General features: G+C 45.2%; 1 protein-coding gene and 1 pseudogene across 5 annotated transcripts in view; one reads left to right on the forward strand and one right to left on the reverse strand.

Moving 5' to 3' along the window:
• LOC136391311 (dynein light chain 1, cytoplasmic-like) lies at positions 1–281 on the reverse strand (annotated as a pseudogene).
• A 14,112-nt stretch (positions 282–14,393) lies between these two features.
• Positions 14,394–17,413, forward strand: part of GKAP1 (G kinase anchoring protein 1) — an 88,019-nt gene continuing 84,999 nt past the window's right edge. Inside the window, exon 1 of one of the 5 annotated variants that reach the window (XM_066367903.1) lies at positions 14,394–14,646. The gene's annotated coding sequence lies outside the window, so the exon portion shown is untranslated. The remainder of the gene's footprint in view (positions 14,647–17,413) is intronic. The other 4 variants (XM_066367901.1, XM_066367900.1, XM_066367905.1 and 1 more) reach the window with 4 other exon arrangements.

A 17,413-nucleotide genomic window follows, 5' to 3' on the forward strand; every position in this document is an offset into this window, starting at 1 on the left:
TCATGCTTTAACTATTGTATGTTTGAACAGAAGAATGACCACTTGGCCCAGAAAAAAAGAGGATGAAGTGTTTGGTTTTGTGTGTCACGTAACTACCAGAGTTCCTCCCCATGATGCAGTGTCAGCTGGGGTTGTACTTCTTGTCAAACTCCTTCAAAAGGGCTGTAATGTTCTCCTCTTATGTTATAGTTCTCCAGCGCCTGAGTAGCACCTTCCACTGAGTCCTGTTGTCTCACCTCTGAAATATAGGCATTTTAGATCACTGCCTTTCCGTTGCACATGATTACAGTGGAGCAGGGGCTGGCTGACTGCAGTGGTCTCCAGGGGGAGGCGCTGATGAGCCTCAGGCTTGGCAGAATGTACCATTGCTACCAAAGCCCTGGCACATCTCACACCTGCTGAAATTTTGATCGGAATTGCATTGAATCTATAACTCTAATTTGGAGTCTCCTGCCATCTCAACAATACCATATTGTGAAGTCTTTCAACTTGTGAACATCGGCTGTCTTTCCATTTATTCAGAACATCTTTAACTTTTTTAACCATGATTTTTGTTTTCAGTGTATGGTGTTTTTTTTGTTTTGTTTTGTTTTTGTATTTTTCTGAAGCTGGAAACAGGGAGAGACAGTCAGACTCCCGCATGCGCCCGACCGGGATCCACCCGGCACGCCCACCAGGGGGGCGACGCTCTGCCCACCAGGGGGCGATGCCCTGCCCCTCTGGGGCGTCGCTCTCTTGCAACCAGAGCCACTCTAGCGCCTGGGGCAGAAGCCAAGGAGCCATCCCCAGCGCCTGGGCCATCTTTGCTTCAATGGAGCCTCGGCTGCAGGAGGGGAAGAGAGAGACAGAGAGGAAGGAGAGGGGGAGGGGTGGAGAAGCAGATGGGCGCTTCTCCTGTGTGCCCTGGTCGGGAATCGAACCCGGGACTTCTGCACGCCAGGCTGACGCTCTACCACTGAGCCAACCGGCCAGGGCTTCAGTGCATGTTTTAATGCTTCTTTGATTAAATTTATTTCTAAATATTTTATTCCTTTTGATGCTATTTTAAGTGGACTTGTTTTGTAATTTCAGTTTCATATTATTCACTGCTAGTGTACAGAAATACAACTAACTTTTTTTATTGTGTTTATATTCTAGTGTTGCCTTGAATGCATCCCCCCCCTCCACAACTAACTTTTATATATTGATCACAATTTGTTTTTGGTGGCTAGTATATTTGGGTTAGAATCACACTATTAAACGAGGCACTTAGGTAATGTTTCTCCATAAAAACTGACTTAAGGCTCTGGCCACTTGGCTCAATGGTAGAGCGTCAGTCCAGGGTGAGGAAGTCCTAGGTTCAGTTCCTGGTCAGGGCACATAGAAGAAGCGCCTATCTGCTTCTCCACCCTTCCCCCTCTCCTACTTCTCTATCTCTCTTCCCCTCCCGCATACAAGGCTTCTTTGGAGCAAAGATGGCCCAAGTGCTGAGGGTTGGCTCCATGGCCTCTTTCTCAGATGCTAGAATGGCTCTGGCCACAACGGAGCAATGCCCCAAATGGGCAGCGCATCGCCCCCTGGTGGGCATGCCAGGTGGATCCCAGTCAGGTGCATGCGGAAGTCTTTCTGAATGCCTCCCCGCTTCTAACTTTGGAAAAATACAAAAGAAACAAAACAAAACTGACTTAATATGCAGAAATATCAACTTTTTTGCTGTTGATAAATTTCTAGCTGCTTATTTATTTATTTGTATTTTTCTTAAGTGAGAAGCAGGGAGGCAGAGAGACAGTCTCCCGCATGCACCTGACCAGGATCCACTTGGAAAGCCCACTGGGGGGTGATGCTCTGCCCATCTGGGGCTGTTGTTTTGTTGCAACTAGAGCCATCTTAGCGCCTTAGGGGAGGCAATGGTGCCATCCTCAGCGCCCGGGTCACCTTGCTCCGGTGGAGCCTTGGCTGCGGGAGGGGAGTTAGAGAGAAAATAAAGGGGGAAGGGTGGAGAAGCAGAGGGTCATTTCTCCTATGTTCCCTGACCAGGAATCAAACCCGGGACATCCACATGCCAGGCCGACGCTCTATCACTGAGACAATTTGCCAGGACTATTGAGGTGCTTATTTTAAGATTACTCCTTTAAGAATTATTTCTAGCCTCTCCAGCTGGTGGCACAGTGGATAGTGTCAGACTGGGATGCAGAGGACCCAGGTTCAAAACCCTGAGGTCACCGGCTTGAGCTCAGGCTCACCAGCTTGAGCACAGGGCCGCTGGCCTGAGCATGGGATCATAGACATGACCCTATGGTTGCTGGCTTGAGCCCAAAGACGCTGGCTTGAGCAAGCGGTCATTGGCTGTGCTGTAGCCCCCCACCCCGGGTCAAGGCACATATGAGAAGCAATCAATGAACTAAGTTGCCGCAACTATGAATTGATGCTTCTCATCTCTCTTCCTGTCTGTCTGTCCCTATCTCAGGTAAACACAAAGGGAACAACCTTCAGCACCCCGTTTCTGTAATATGAGGATACTTTATATTTCTCAAAGCTATATATTTTAAAGATTAATGGTAATACAGAGAAAGTAATTTATTCAACAAATTTCTAGTGCTAGGTCTCATGCTAAGTGCTAAATGCTAAAGGAAAAAGTTTAATAAATCACAGACCCATCCACCAGCAAGCATTGCTACTAAAGCCCTGGCACATCTCAGGCCTGTTGCAAGTTTAAAAGGAATTGCACTGAATCTGTAACTCTAATTTGGAGCCTATTGCCATCTCAACATATGAAGTTTTTCAACCTGTGAACATGGGCTGTCTTTCCATTTATTCAGAACATCTTTAATTTCTTTTAATGTTGAGGAAAGACAGATAACATTTTACCCATTTGAATGTATACGGTGAGCCTGGCACTGAAGCGACATACCAGAGAGTAAAACAGTCCAGGTTTCTGCTTTAATGGGGTTCAAAATATAAAGGAGAATATAATGACTGGTTAAAAATATAGAGGGTATTACGGGGATATGGAGGAAGGACTTTTGACTTTTTGACTTTTAGGGATAAGGGAAGGATTCCCTAAGTAGGTGGCCCTTGTGTCTTAATGGACAAGTTGGCTTTCAGAAGGTATAAGAATATGAGGAATAATATATAAGGTCTACCGGAAAGTTCTGTCCATTTTTGGAATAAAAAATATAGATTTTTCTTACCATAGATAAACTTTATTAAATAACATAATTGTCATTATTATTAATAATTTCTGCCAGCGTGAGGGCAATTTGTATATCCCATTTTTGTAAAATGTTTTATCTTTTGATGCGAAAAATTGAACCAGTGCTTGTTTGATATCTTCATTTTTGAATTTTTTGCCCTTCAAAAAGTTTTGTAAGGACAAAAACAAGTGATAGTCGGAGGGTGCTAAGTCCGGGGAATATGGTAGATGCGACAGACATGCTTCTGTAGCATTTCTTCCTTGTTGAAATTCATAAAAATTACAGTGGCGTAAATGAACTTTATCAGTAGCCATGGGTACACTATCACTTCATACATAAGACTAACGTGAATCAACTTTGTTTTAGTTAATTTGCTACATCAGTATGTATACATTAAGTGATAAAAATAGAGAGGCACACATGCGCCAAATAAACATGTGCTTACGTGTCGAAACTTGTGATAGAAATGGACAGAACTTTATTTTAGATCAAGAAACCCCATTGCCAAGTAAGAAGTGGCAGACAACATCACATGCTCAGGGAACTGCAAGCAGTTTATCGTATTATCTTAGTGTGTTGTGGACTCTAAGTAAGTTATCTGCTGAATACTGAATTAGTGCTGGATATACGGGAGGGCTGGAGGGGACGATAGGAAGGTGGCTCAGCTCACAAAGGGACAGACTGAAGAAATGAATGGCTATGGAGAGCCTGCTGCAGTTAATCTGTACGGTTAATTGGGCTGGTTTATTTTTGCTACCCTAAATCCTTTATCTTCAGCCACAATAGTACAAATGATGTACAAGATAACAGAAGAGAGTGAAAAACATTAAGTATAATTATATATTTGCAAATAATGTATACATGTTATCTATATACACATCTATTTATCTATATATAACATCAATTTTGATAACTGCAAGGCTCCTGAGGAAAATGCGAGTGTTTTTCTTTTCTTCTTGGTCTAATTATTTTTGAAAGTATAAAATAGCCTTTCATAATAATTCTATATTTATGTAGGTCATTTTCAAATTCAAGTTAGTAACACTTGACTTCATATAAATAGTGTATTACAAATAACACCACAGTAGGAGCAAGGGAAGGAGGCAGCTGTGTCAAAATACTTGAAAAGCAAAATTAACTTTTCTGTTTTACAGTGGACAGTGTGAAGGTAGAATGAAAAAGTTTAGCCTTGATTGATTCAATTTTCTTGAAAAAGGTTTTTTTAAAGTACTAATCAAGAATTACTTTGGCATGACCAGGCGGTGGCACAGTGCATAGAGCATCAGACTGGGACGCAGAGGACCCAGGTTTGAAACCCCAAGGTCACCAGCTTAAGTGCAGGCTCATCTGGTTTGAGCAAGGCTCACTAGCTTGAGCCCAAGGCTGGTGGCTTGAGCAAGGGATCACTTGGTCTGCTGTAACCTCCGGGTCAAGGCACATATGAGAAAGCAATCAATGAACAACTAAGGTGCTGCAATGAAGAATCGATGGTTTTCATCTCTCTCCTTTCCTGTCTGTCCCTATCTGTCCCTCTCTCTGTCTCTGTCACCAAAAAATAAAAATAAAAAAATACTTTGGCCTTGGCAGGTTGGCTCACTGGATTGAGCGTCGGTCAGTCTGGCATATGGATGTCCTTGGTTCAATTCCCAGTCAGGGTATACACAGGAGAAGTGACCATCTGTTTCTCCACTGCTCCCTCTCCCCATTCTCTCCCTCTTCCCTTCTCACAGCCAGTGGCTTGACTGGTTCTAGCATAGGTCCTGGGCACTGAGGATAACTCGGTTGGTCTAAGCACCAGCCTCAGGTACTAAAAATTTCTCAGTTGATTCAAGCACTGGCCCCAGATAGGAGTTACTGGGTGGATCCTGGTAAGGCGCATATGGGAGTCTGTGTCACTATCTCCCCTCCTCTCACTTAAACAAACAGGAAAAAGAATTACTTCTATTGGCCCTGGCCTGGTAGCTCATTTGGTTAGAGGCATTGTTCTGATACCCCAAGGTTGTGGGTTTGACGCCCACTCAGGGCACATATAAGACTCAACCAATTGATGCATAAATAAGTGGAACAACAAATCAATGTTTCTCTTTTTCTCTCTCCCCTTTCCTCTCTCTCAACTCAATCAATAAATTTTTAAAAAGAATTAGTTCTACTTAGATATTATTACTGTGGCTGAATTAAAAACAATACTACAACTTTCCCTCCTCTCACCATTAATTTTTTTAAGATAATTTTTTTAGTTTTTATTTATTCATTTTAGAGGTGAGAGTGAGAATGAGGGAGAGAGAGAGAGAAAGAGAGAGAGAGAGAAAGGGGGGAGGAGCAGGAAGCATCAACTCCCATATGTGCCTTGACCAGGCGAGTGCAGGGTTTCAAACCGGCGACCTCAGTGTTCCAGGTCTACACTTCATCCACTGCGCCACCACAGGTCAGACTAATTTTTTTAAGATAATTTTAATTTTTTAAAAAGGTGACAATGTATATAGTTTCTGCGTCAAGTAGTTACAAGGCTCATAATAAAAAGAAGGCCCTGCTCCATCTGTCATCACTGATGCCTGCTTCCCAAAAGAAAACTTATGTTCTCCTATTTAATTCCACACTTCTAAAAAGCACATTTCTACTGCCATGTCTTTTTCAGTGTTAGCCATTTTATGCTATTTGCTAATTTCCCAATCTGTTTATATGATGTTCAGTATTTTTTGTGTATATTTTAATGTCTGATTGTCCACAGCATCCTGTTATATTGGTCAGGAGAGGTTAATTATGCCATATTAACAAATGGCTGCAAAACCCCCAGCAGCCTACAACAATAAAGGTTTACTTATTCAAACTGCATGTTCAATGGCAGGTCAGCTTGTAGTTCTGCTCTATGGTGTCTTCACTTGGGCCTCAGCTGGCCTAGGCAGCCCCTATCTGAACATTGCCCATCTTGTGGCAGGGGCACAGACATGGCTCCTAAAGCCTCTGCCTGGAAGTGACATATTCACTTGTCCTTCTATTTCATTGGCGACTGTAATTCACACTGCCAGGTCTGAAATCAACAGGGCAGGGAAGTAGACATCTCCAGTGAGGTAACATCAAATATTCTTAAGTAATCACAAATCCACCACAAATATTTTGTTTTCCCTGGAGTTTCTTTTTTTTTTTTTTTTTGTATTTTTCTGAAGCTGGAAACGGGGAGAGACAGTCAGACAGACTCCCGTATGTGCCCAACCGGGACCTACCCAGCACTCCCACCAGGGGGCGATGCTCTGCCCCTCCGGGGCGTCACTCTGTTGCAACCAGAGCCACTCTAGCGCCTGGGGCAGAGGTCAAGGAGCCATCCCCAGCGCCTGGGCCATCTTTGCTCCAATGGAGCCTCGCTGCGGGAGGGGAAGAGAGAGACAGAGAGGAAGGAGAGGGGGAGGGGTGGAGAAGCAGATGGGCGCTTCTCCTGTGTGCCCTGGCCGGGAATCGAACCCGGGACTTCTGCATGCCAGGCCAACGCTCTACCACTGAGCCAACCGGCCAGGGCCTCCCTGGAGTTTCTAATCTCTTTCTCGGGTTGCTTAGTTTTCTGCAGACCTGCTACAGAGCTGTCATCCTGGACTTCCCTTTACCTTCATCCCTTTACTCCCTTTTATTCTTGTTGGAGTTCCTGTTCACCAGGCCCTATGTCAGTGGTTCTCAAACTTTTTGAAGTTGGGTGCATTTAAAACCCTACAAAAGCCTGACCAGGCAGTGGCGCAGTGGATAGAGCGTTGGACTGGGATGCCAAGGACCCAGGTTCACGACCCCGAGGTCGCCAGCTTGAGAGAGGGCACATCTGGTTTGAGCAAAAGCTCACCAGCTTGCACCCAAGGTCAGTGGCTAGAGCAAGGGGTTACTCAGTCTGCTGAAGGCTGGCGGTCAAGGCACATATGAGAAAGCAATCAATGAACAACTAAGGTGTCGCAATACACAATGAAAAACTAATGATTGATGCTTCTCATCTCTCCGTTCCTGTCTGTCTGTCCCTATCTATCCCTCTCTCTGACTCTCTGTCTCTGTAAAAAAAACCAAAAAACCTATAAAGAAAACCCCCCAAAAAAACCTACAAATAATTGTAGGCATATTATACACAAATTTCTGATAAATGTTATAATAATAAGTCAAATATTAAAGAAAAAAATATAAAGTCCAAGCATGCTTTTATAGTAATTAAACAAAATAAATATGACAAAATTAAATTTATTCTGACATTAAAAAACATTTTTTAAGTTATGCCTTTTAGAGTTTGTAAAAAGGGGTTAAAAAATAAAAAAACCGACAAAAATGTTATCTTTTTATATATAGAGAAACATTCTTAGTAAGAGTTAGTAAATTCAGCAGGTCCCGGTGCAAATGTGTTAAGTAATTTCATTCTTGTGTTTATGAGAAACATGAGCCTGATGTGTCCTAGTGATTTCTTCAATGTTTGGGCATATATTTGAAAGGCAAACTCTCATTTCCTCATCAATACATTGAAGAATTCCTCTCTTTTTACTCTTAATTGTGTTGAGTGCAGAAAACCCCCACCATACATATCATCTTAACTTTACACCAAACAAAGGATAGAAGAAACTTGTCTCCAGTCTTTCTGGGGAACATGGGGTTAGTGTAAACAATCCAGCACCACAGCTTAACAGCCTCTGTAACCTAATCAGGCAAGTGAGGTGGGGGGTTGGGCAGACTGTCGGTTTATAGCCAATTCCTCACACCTCTGTCCCCCAAAAATCTAAACTCGAAAAACCCTGTTGGCTTTTTGGTCCCCAACAAGCACATATTTCTCTGGAATACCATGGGGCGCACCTGGAAATCTTCTATGGCGCACACTTTGAGAACCACTGCCCTACGTGTTTTTGTTTCTTGGTTTACACCCGACTGTTGGTGGAATGCCTCCCTCCATTAGCTTCATTAGCGTCTGTGAGATAAAACTTTTGAGAAGTCTTTTCATTTTGACTTCTTTTTCTGCTCTCTGCATTGGCTGTTTCTTTGGTTACTTTAAAATAAATTTTTATTTCCTTCTTTTCTCTCTTTCTCTCTCTCCTGTTTGTTCATTTGAGGCTTTCGTGTGAGAGAGTTTCTTCAAATAGCTGGAGATCCTTGACTATATACCCACATTTAAGAATGAGATTATAAAAGCTGACTAGAGCCTCTGTTGGTATGGACAGGGTTCTACTTTTGGCTTCACTATAAAGAGATAGGTGACAAGCCACATTCTGTAAGTCTATCCTCAAAGTAATATTTGTAAGCCTTTTCTCTTAGACCAGCTGCTTTCCCCACTCCTCAAAGGAAGCTTCCAATTTCCTGACAAGATCCCAACATCCTAGAATCTTAATTTGAGAATGAGCTAGGGGGTATATGGTTCACAATTCAGTATGTACATCTTCATTTAATTCTGCTTTTCTGTGGTGTGAGTCATCCCTGTCCTCAGCTCTGCCTGGTGTCCAAGCTCCCCGCTCCAGAGAGTAAACCTCCCTGAGTTAAGGCAGCATGGAATGGAGTACAATAATAGAATACTCTATTGAGTGCTTATATGTGCTAAGCAGTCTTTTAAATGCTTATATGTATTATATATATCACATATTTCTTCTTTTCCATAACCCCACGAGATAGGTGCTATGATTCAACCCCTAGCAGTCTGAATCCCTATGCTCTAAAACAGGGGTCCCCAAACTTTTTACACAGGGGGGCCAGTTCACTGTCCCTCAGACCATTGGAGGGCCGGACTATAAAAAAAACTATGAACAAATCCCTATGCACACTGCACATATCTTATTTTAAAGTAAAAAAAACAAAACGGGAACAAATATTTAAAATAAAAAACAAGTAAATTTAAATCAACAAACTGACCAGTATTTAAATGGGAACTATGCTCCTCTCACTGACCACCAATGAAAGAGGTGCCCCTTCCAGAAGTGCGGCGGGGGGCCGGATAAATGGCCTCAGGGGGCCACAAGTGGCCTGCGGGCCATAGTTTGGGGACCCCTGCTCTAAAACATGATACATCATTTTCTTTTTTTTAATTTATTTTATTTATTTATTCATTTTTTAGAAAGGAGAGAGAGAGGCGAGAGAGAAGGGGGGGAGGAGCAGGAAGCATCAACTCCCATATGTGCCTTGACCAGGCAAGCCCAGGGTTTCGAACCGGCGACCTCAGCATTTCCAGGTTGGTGCTTTATCTATCCACTGTGCCACCACAGGTCAGGCTGATACATCATTTTCTGAACTACAGGTACTCTTGTTATTTTTAACGTCAGGTCTCTAGTCAGTCCCTGTTTATTAAGTTACACCTGAAGTTTTCATGGAGATTTTGAACATTTACCACACATTATTTGATGTGGCAAACCCAGCATCACTTTGACATTTATTTGAAGATAACTTGTCGGAGGTAGAACACAGTTGTCTATGACACATTTTAAAGCAGTCATTTAAACTAGGAAGTCTGTCTGGCATGTGTTTGTTTTATAATACAGACATATGGGCATTTCCTCTTAAAGCAGTACCATCTGTAATCTGAGAGGTCAAAGAGAAGCAATTAGAAACCTGACATTAGTAATATAAACCTTTAAAGTGCCTGTTTAAATGAAAACTCTTATCTGCAAGAGTGGAACATACTGAATCACTGATGGACTTGAATGCCCTAATTCAGATAATTCAACCCCTCATTATTTGAAGATTTTAGAACTAGGCTTATTATTACTCTTTCTAATGCTACTCACTACTCCAATGGTACTATCACTTCTGTGGATAATCCTTACTTCTCAATTCCTTAACCTTTACTATCAAATGATTTGTGCCCTGTTATTTCAGCTCCCCACTTTAACAATCATTCCCTACATCTTAACATTACTTATAACTACAGCCCCTTTTCTACTTTTGTTTTTTAATTTTACTTGTTGATTTTTAGAGAGCAAGGAAGGGACATACGCACACAGCGAGAGAGAAACACTGATTTGTTGTTCCACCCATTCTTGCTGTCATTGGTTGACTTTTGCATGTGTCCTGACTGGGAATCGAACTTGCAACCTTGGCATATCGGGACGATGCTCTAAGTTAGTAACCAATTTAGCTACCTGGTGAAGATCTCTTCTAATTTTAATTTCAAGCCTCCTTTCTTCCAACCCATCTCTTTATGTTTTCAGGTCATTCCCTATAGTACCTAAACTCCAACAAGTCTTCAACCTGTTCAGAAACACCAATCTATGTACCCTACCATCTTTTCACAGTTCCCCACCCCTCTCAGAGCCATACTTCTTACTGCACCTGAAATTAAATGCCTCCTTTGCTTCTGCCCCCAACTCCTTTGCTCATCTCTCCCCATCATACTTGCTTGGCCAAATTTCAGTGCTGGTTAACACAAAACCGCCCCTTCAGTGCCTGCACACAAGCAACTGAATAAGGCTGGAGAAAAACACACAACCATATTGGCTGGCCTCACTATAAATTCAGGACTACTCAAGCAGGCCTGGAAACCTTACTATGTCTCCCTAGTCAGCTCCCCCTCCCACACTCATAGACTGCTATTTCATCTCTCTTCTTTTCTCCTCCCTCCTCTCAAACTCCCCCTTCCTTATTTGGGGTGGACCAGCACGGTGAGAAAGAACCGTGTAGAATGAAGAAATAAACTCAGAGAAAAAGGATGGGATCTGAGAGGCCTCTGCAAGCTGATAGCAAGCCAAAGCAAAGTACCCCCCCCCCCACTTTATTATATAGTGCAGAGCGGTATGCAGATAAGGAAGTCTCCAATACAAAGTCACATCTGAGGCATAAACAGGAATTCTCTTAAAACATAAACAGGAATTCATTTAAGACTTAAACAGGAATCCCCCACCATGCATAACTGAAATCAACCAACATGGAACAAGCAAAGGGTGAGAGGAAGGGCATGTAAATTGCCTCTAGCAACCTAATCAATCAGAGGTTGTGGAGATGGGACCACAACCTCTCAGCTTCACAGCCAACATGGAGATGTGGGGAAGAGCTTAGCCTTTAGAAACTTAAGCAAGCAAGTGAGGTGGGGGGATGGGCAGCAAGGACCCTGTCAGCTTACTGCCAGTCCCCCACACCTCTGTCCCCCAAAAATCTAAACTGCAAGGACCCTGTCAGCTTGCAGTCTCCCACACTTAAAGTTAATGAGTACTTTAGCTAGAGCTGGCTAAATTGCTGTAACAAATAGACTTCCAAATGTCATGACTCCAGCTCAGTAGAATTTTATATCTTGCTCACATAATAATCCAAGTGGGTGTTTCAGGTCAGTGGTCAGCTCTCCATCTAGGCACCTTTAAATCTCGGAGGTTTGTAGTCACCTGCATAATCCTGCTGGCAGAAAGGAAACACACATGATGGTGACATGCTGGCCCCGCAGTGGCAGATGTCATTTCTGTTCACATTCCACTAGCAACAACTTTATACTTGACCCTACCTAACGGAAAGGGGCTGAATAAAGACGACTGGGGGGGGGGGGGGAAGCAGTCTGTGTGCCCAGGAAGAAGGGGAGAATAAATTATGAACTATTAGCAATTTGCCAAGAACAATCTTGCTTATTTCACCAAGAAAATAGAAGCAACTAGAAAAGAATTTTGACTTAGTCCTGCTATCAAGTCCATAACCCTACTTCATTATGTCCTATACAGTACACTGGTGGGTACTGGGCAGGGAGGGTTAGGTTCCTAGGCTGTCTCTCATCACAAAAGGGCAGTTTCCAAGCTTTCAGGTAGGACATGGTCATAATGACCACACACCTAATCACACAATTCAAACATACCTTCCTTCCTTTCTTGCGCTTTTCAACCTCTTCAACCTTTGTAGTCTGGGATCTTGTCATGAACACTCGCCCTACCTTTGTGAATCACCAATCTACCTTGCTTTGGAGATTTTGCATTACCTTGGTTCCCCTACCACTCCCTCCTCCTTCTTTCTTTGCTGGCTTCTCTCATCAAGTCAGAGCTTCTCAAACTTTTTTTTTTTCTGAGACAGAGAGATAGATAGATAGATAGATAGGGACAGACAGACAGGAACAGAGAGAGATGAGAAGCATCAATCATCAGTTTTTCATTGAGACATCTTAGTTGTTCATTGATTACTTTCTCATATGTGCCTTGACCGTGGGCCTTCAGCAGACCGAGTAACCCCTTGCTTGAGTCAGTGACCTTGGGTCCAAGCTGGTGAGATTTTTGCTCAAACCAGATGAGCCCGCTCTCAAGCTGGTGACCTCGGGGTCTCGAACCTGGGTCCTCAGCATCCCAGTCCGACACTCTATCCACTGCGCCACCACCTGGTCAGGCAGAGCTTCTCCAACTTTAATGTGATACAAATCACTTGGGGTTCTAGATAAATTAAAGATGCTAATTTAGCAGAGGGGGCTGAGATTCCACCTAACAAACTCCCTGGCGATGCCAGTACCTCTGGGCTATTGAACATGCTGAGTAACAAGGTTCCTAAGAGGATGTTCTTCAAGATTCTGCCCTGTTTCCTTCTTTTCCCATGCAGTGATATCACTGCTAGGCTGAAAACTTCTCAGTCTATTTTCTAATACAACCCTCTTTCCCATATTTCAAAACTTTTATGGCTAACTTATTAGTGTCCACTTCTCTTTGGCTGTCTTGATAACCTTTCAAAACTTTTAAATGGTCAAATCTAAATGGATCTCTTAAAAAGCAGTTTCTACTCCTATCTCCAATGGTGTTTTTTCTAGTTTTTATAATTATCTACAAACTCAAAATGTCTTCACTCTGATTTTTATCTTCTTCCTTCATATTATGTTTTCATGCAATCCTCTCTTGCTATAAATTCAATTAGCCAATTGTCAGATTCTGTAGATTCTGCTCCCACATCACATCATCTTTGAACCATGCTCTTAAATTCCTCCTGCCCTTATTTTAATTCAGACTCATCATTACTTTTTACCTGGCCTATTGCAGGTCTCCCTGGCAGTTTTCTGACTTCTAATTTCAGTATCCATTCACAGATCAAAGAGAAGCTGTGTTTTCCTTCCCCCAAACTTTTAAACCACAAAAACTTAAAACACTGAATTAAATACGAATTCTTCTAGTTGGCATCCCAGGCCCCATATTTTGTCTCTACCACCTCTCAACACACCCTCGAGTCTTACCATTTGCTTTCTCCCGAACACTTCCATTGAGTACCTTCGTATGTTTTCAAGCTATCCCTTCTTGCTGCAAAACCTTCCTCATCTTTCGCGGTCAATGCCAAAGGCCTTCTCCATACTGCCTTTCTTTTCTGATCACCCACAAAGATACCAGCAGTTCTTTGATCTTCTGCAGTATTCTACATTTTTCACATAGCACCTATCATGGTGTGTCTTTTATTATGTTTTATCTGTTTCATCCCTTACTCTCTGAAGGAAAGGATAACATCTTCGACTCCTCTCTGTTCCCCAGCAGCATCTTACCTCTAAGTTGGGTGTCTCTCCTGTTAGTTGAATCAAAGTGATTTCGGGAGATATAATGTGATGCAATGGTAAGCAGCACAGAATCTGAAGTCACTACAGCTGGATTCCGGCTCTGCCATTTATCAGGGTGAGGCTTTGGGTAAGTCACTTCATTTGGCTTGTAAAATGAGAATACCACTATCTGATAGGGCACCAAGGGAGATAATGTCAAAGTGTTGCTAACTCCCCAGAGAAGTGAGCAATGTTCGTTATTTTCTTTACAGAGATCTGATGCTGTACGCTAGTCAAAGCTTGACTTGCGAGACCATTCCTACTTCAGTAACTGGAGATGGGAGACCTGAGTGGCGGGGAACCCTGGGCACGGGGTGCCATGGCCCTTTCCGACTCACGGGTCCTCTAACTACTCTCCGCCAGGCAGGTGAACTCGCTGACCTGCGGGAAAGCGGCCTGGAGTCCTACACTTTCCAGAGGCCTCCCTCCTTCCACCCGCTCCGGGAAAGCCCTTCTCTTCCCCGTGACCCCGAAGACCGTGGCGGCGCCGCCGCCTATGTGAGACGTTTGGACCCTGCCCGGCCCCCGTAGCTCCCCTTCTCCAGCAGGTGGTTCTGGTCCTCTTCCCCGAGGCGCTCGCGTCACTGCGAACCTCCGTCCACGCGCCAGCGCCGCAACCTACCGAGAAAATAAACAAAACCTCGCGCGCGGCGGCCGGCGCGCCAGGCCCCGCCCCCGCCCCGCCCCGCGGCTCGCACAGCGCCCCCGCCGTCGGGACTTCCCTCCCGCCCTCGGCTCGCAGCCGCGCTCTCCCCGCCCCTCACCGCCGCCTGCAGCGCGCTCTCCGCCGCCGTCCGCCCAGCCTGCCTGCCCGGCCCGGCACCCCGGGGCCCGTTAGTGCCCGGCGCCCGCTCGCGGGACCGCCGCGCGACCCCCGCCCGACGCGAGCCCGCCCCCGCCCCTTGACCCATCCCTATCCCAACGCCCAGGGCGGCCGCCCGGAGAGCCGCCCAAGCCGCGCCGGCCAGGGAGGAGGGAGAAGAGGGCCGAGCCAGCGACCGGGGAGGCCCGGTGAGTACGCGGAGGGCGGGCCCGGGCGTGGGGGTCCCCGGCAGGCCCCCTGAGGTGGCGGTGGAGGCTCGGCCGCGCCGCTCTGCGCGCCACAGGCTCGGCGCTGCGGGACTCGGCCTGAGGTAACGGGCCCCGCCGGCCGGAGCCGCAGGGCAGAGTGCGCGGGAGGGCCGCTCCTTCTCGAGGGCCGCGGTCCCGACGCTCGGCGCAGGGTTCGGGGCCGGCGGAGAGACTTGCGCCGGGGCCGGGGACGCGGCTTCGCCTCCGCAGGTCCCTCCGGGCCTCGGGGCCGCCGCGGCCGCCAGCCGCCGAGTGACAGGTGCCGCCGCCCCCTCCTCGCCGCGGACCTCGCGCTCGGAAATTTCTGGAGCGGCGACACAAGTCGGTATTCCTCACTTGCAGGTTTTGAAGCCGATTTGCTCGCTTTATAAAGGGGTCGCCCGGCCCTATTTCTTTCTCTGCGTACTTTGTGCGAATAAGTTTTGGAGCATCGGTACAGCCTGTGGGTGGAATTTGGCTTTCCTTCATGAATGAGGTACAGAGTGAATTACTTTTTCAGGAAAGCCCTCTTCCTCCTCGCATCTAACTTTTGGAAAGTCAATGAGAAGGCTGTTTAGTCTTTTTTAAAATTTTTTTAAAATTTTTTTGCTGTTACTTGGAACAAGCAGTCTATCCGAATTTCGTGAACTCGCTAGACTTCAGGGTGCTTGGTGGAAGAATAGCGACAAAACTGGCCTGAATTGTCTTCTTTTCCCACTTTCTTTTAGATTTTGAATTCTTAGCCAGAATTGACTGTGGAGTAGGTGCTACAGCTTCCATGAGATGCGCTACTGAAAGGCCGACTTTCTTTAGAGAAAAGCCGGTGGGACTTTTGCTCCACCATTTGGTATTGTCTATTTAGGTAGTAAATAGGCTTGTGATTGTTACCAGAGTCACTACTTTCATAAATGTGGCTTGCAGCTATAAAAATATGAGGGAAACTTTATGGCAAGATAAGATGTTAAACATCTTTAATTTGTGGATATGCAGTGGTGTTTTTTTCCTCAACAGGTTTATAACACTGGAGTTGGTATTAGTCAAATCCTCATACACGGGAGGGATTCCTAATGGTCATAAATGGTTAAGGCAGACTTACCTGTAAGATTCCAAGCAAATAGTGGTCTCACTCTGTGGACTAAAAGCAAGAACCCATAAGTTGACCAAAAGAATATTGGGACAAAGGACAACACAGGTGCTTTATTGATGGGACAGTCCCTGAGGTACTACTCTCTCTGCGTACCTGTTTGTACTTTTTGCTTCGATTTTTCAGCCCATAGAAATGAGTCGCTGCAGATTGGAAAGGGGAGGCAGTGTTGATGAAGAAAAAATGGAATTTAAGGCAAACCCATAAAGTTGATGGGGTTTTTATGCAGTAATTGTTTTGGGAGCAATTTTGGTACACATTCGGCGTTCGTTGGTTGTGATGCTTCTCATCTCTCTCCGTTCCTGTCTGTCTGTCCCTATCTATCCCTCTCTCCGACTTTCTCTCTGTCTGTAAAAAAACCACAAAAAACCTGAGGAAGGATAGTTAAAAAAGGAATAAATAGGCAGACTATGACAACATCAGGTTTTTCAAATATACTTCAGAAAATGACTAGGGTTAATATTTCTTCAATTTTGTGTCATAAAATTATTGTTTCTAGCCTTGGCCGGTTAGCTCAGTGGTAGAGCGTCGGCCTGGCGTGCAGAAGTCCCGGGTTCAATTCCCGGCCAGGGCACACAGGAGAAGCGCCCATCTGCTTCTCCACCCCTCCCCCTCTCCTTCCTTTCTGTCTCTCTCTTTCCCGGGCGCTGGGGATGGCTCTGTGGCCTCTGCCTCAGGCGCTAGAGTGGCTCTGGTCGCAACATGGCGACGCCCAGGATGGGCAGAGCATCGCCCCCTGGTGGGCAGAGCGTCGCCCCCTGGTGGGCGTGCCGGGTGGATCCCGGTTGGGCGCATGTGGGAGTCTGTCTCCCCGTTTCTAGCTTCGGAAAAATACAAAAAAAAAAAAAAAAATTGTTTCCATCTACAGTCATATTTAACAGACATTAGGATTGATTCATATAGAGCTCTTCTCTATATGCTTTAACATATAATTATAGCTTTAACATATGCTATAGTTAATAAGTCAAATAATTGGTGTATTGAGCATATATAAAATGGAGACTTTTCTATAACTTTTTTTTTTTTTTTCATTTTTCTGAAGCTGGAAACAGGGAGAGACAGTCTGACAGACTCCCGCATGCGCCCGACCGGGATCCACCAGGCACGCCCACCAGGGGCGCTGCTCTGCCCACCAGGGGGCGATGCTCTGCCCATCCTGGGCGTCGCCATGTTGCGACCAGAGCCACTCTAGCGCCTGAGGCAGAGGCCACAGAGCCATCCCCAGCGCCCGGGCCATTTTTGCTCCAATGGAGCCTTGGCTGCGGGAGGGGAAGAGAGAGACAGAGAGGAAAGCTCGGCGGAGGGGTGGAGAAGCAAATGGGCGCTTCTCCTATGTGCCCTGGCCGGGAATCGAACCCGGGTCCTCCGCACGCTAGGCCGACGCTCTACCGCTGAGCCAACCGGCCAGGGCTTTTTCTATAACTTGACATTCCTGTAATGTCAAAAAAAGAGGACTAGATAGTTTTTCTTTTAAAAAAAAATATTCTACTTTATTTTTAGTTTTACTTATTGATTTTAGGGAGAGGAGAGAGAGCGAGACGGGGGGGGGGGGGGGGATGGGAAGCAACAACTAGTAGTAGTAGC

This window comes from Saccopteryx leptura, chromosome 2 (genome assembly GCF_036850995.1).
Source record: "Saccopteryx leptura isolate mSacLep1 chromosome 2, mSacLep1_pri_phased_curated, whole genome shotgun sequence".
Lineage (NCBI taxonomy): Eukaryota > Metazoa > Chordata > Mammalia > Chiroptera > Emballonuridae > Saccopteryx > Saccopteryx leptura.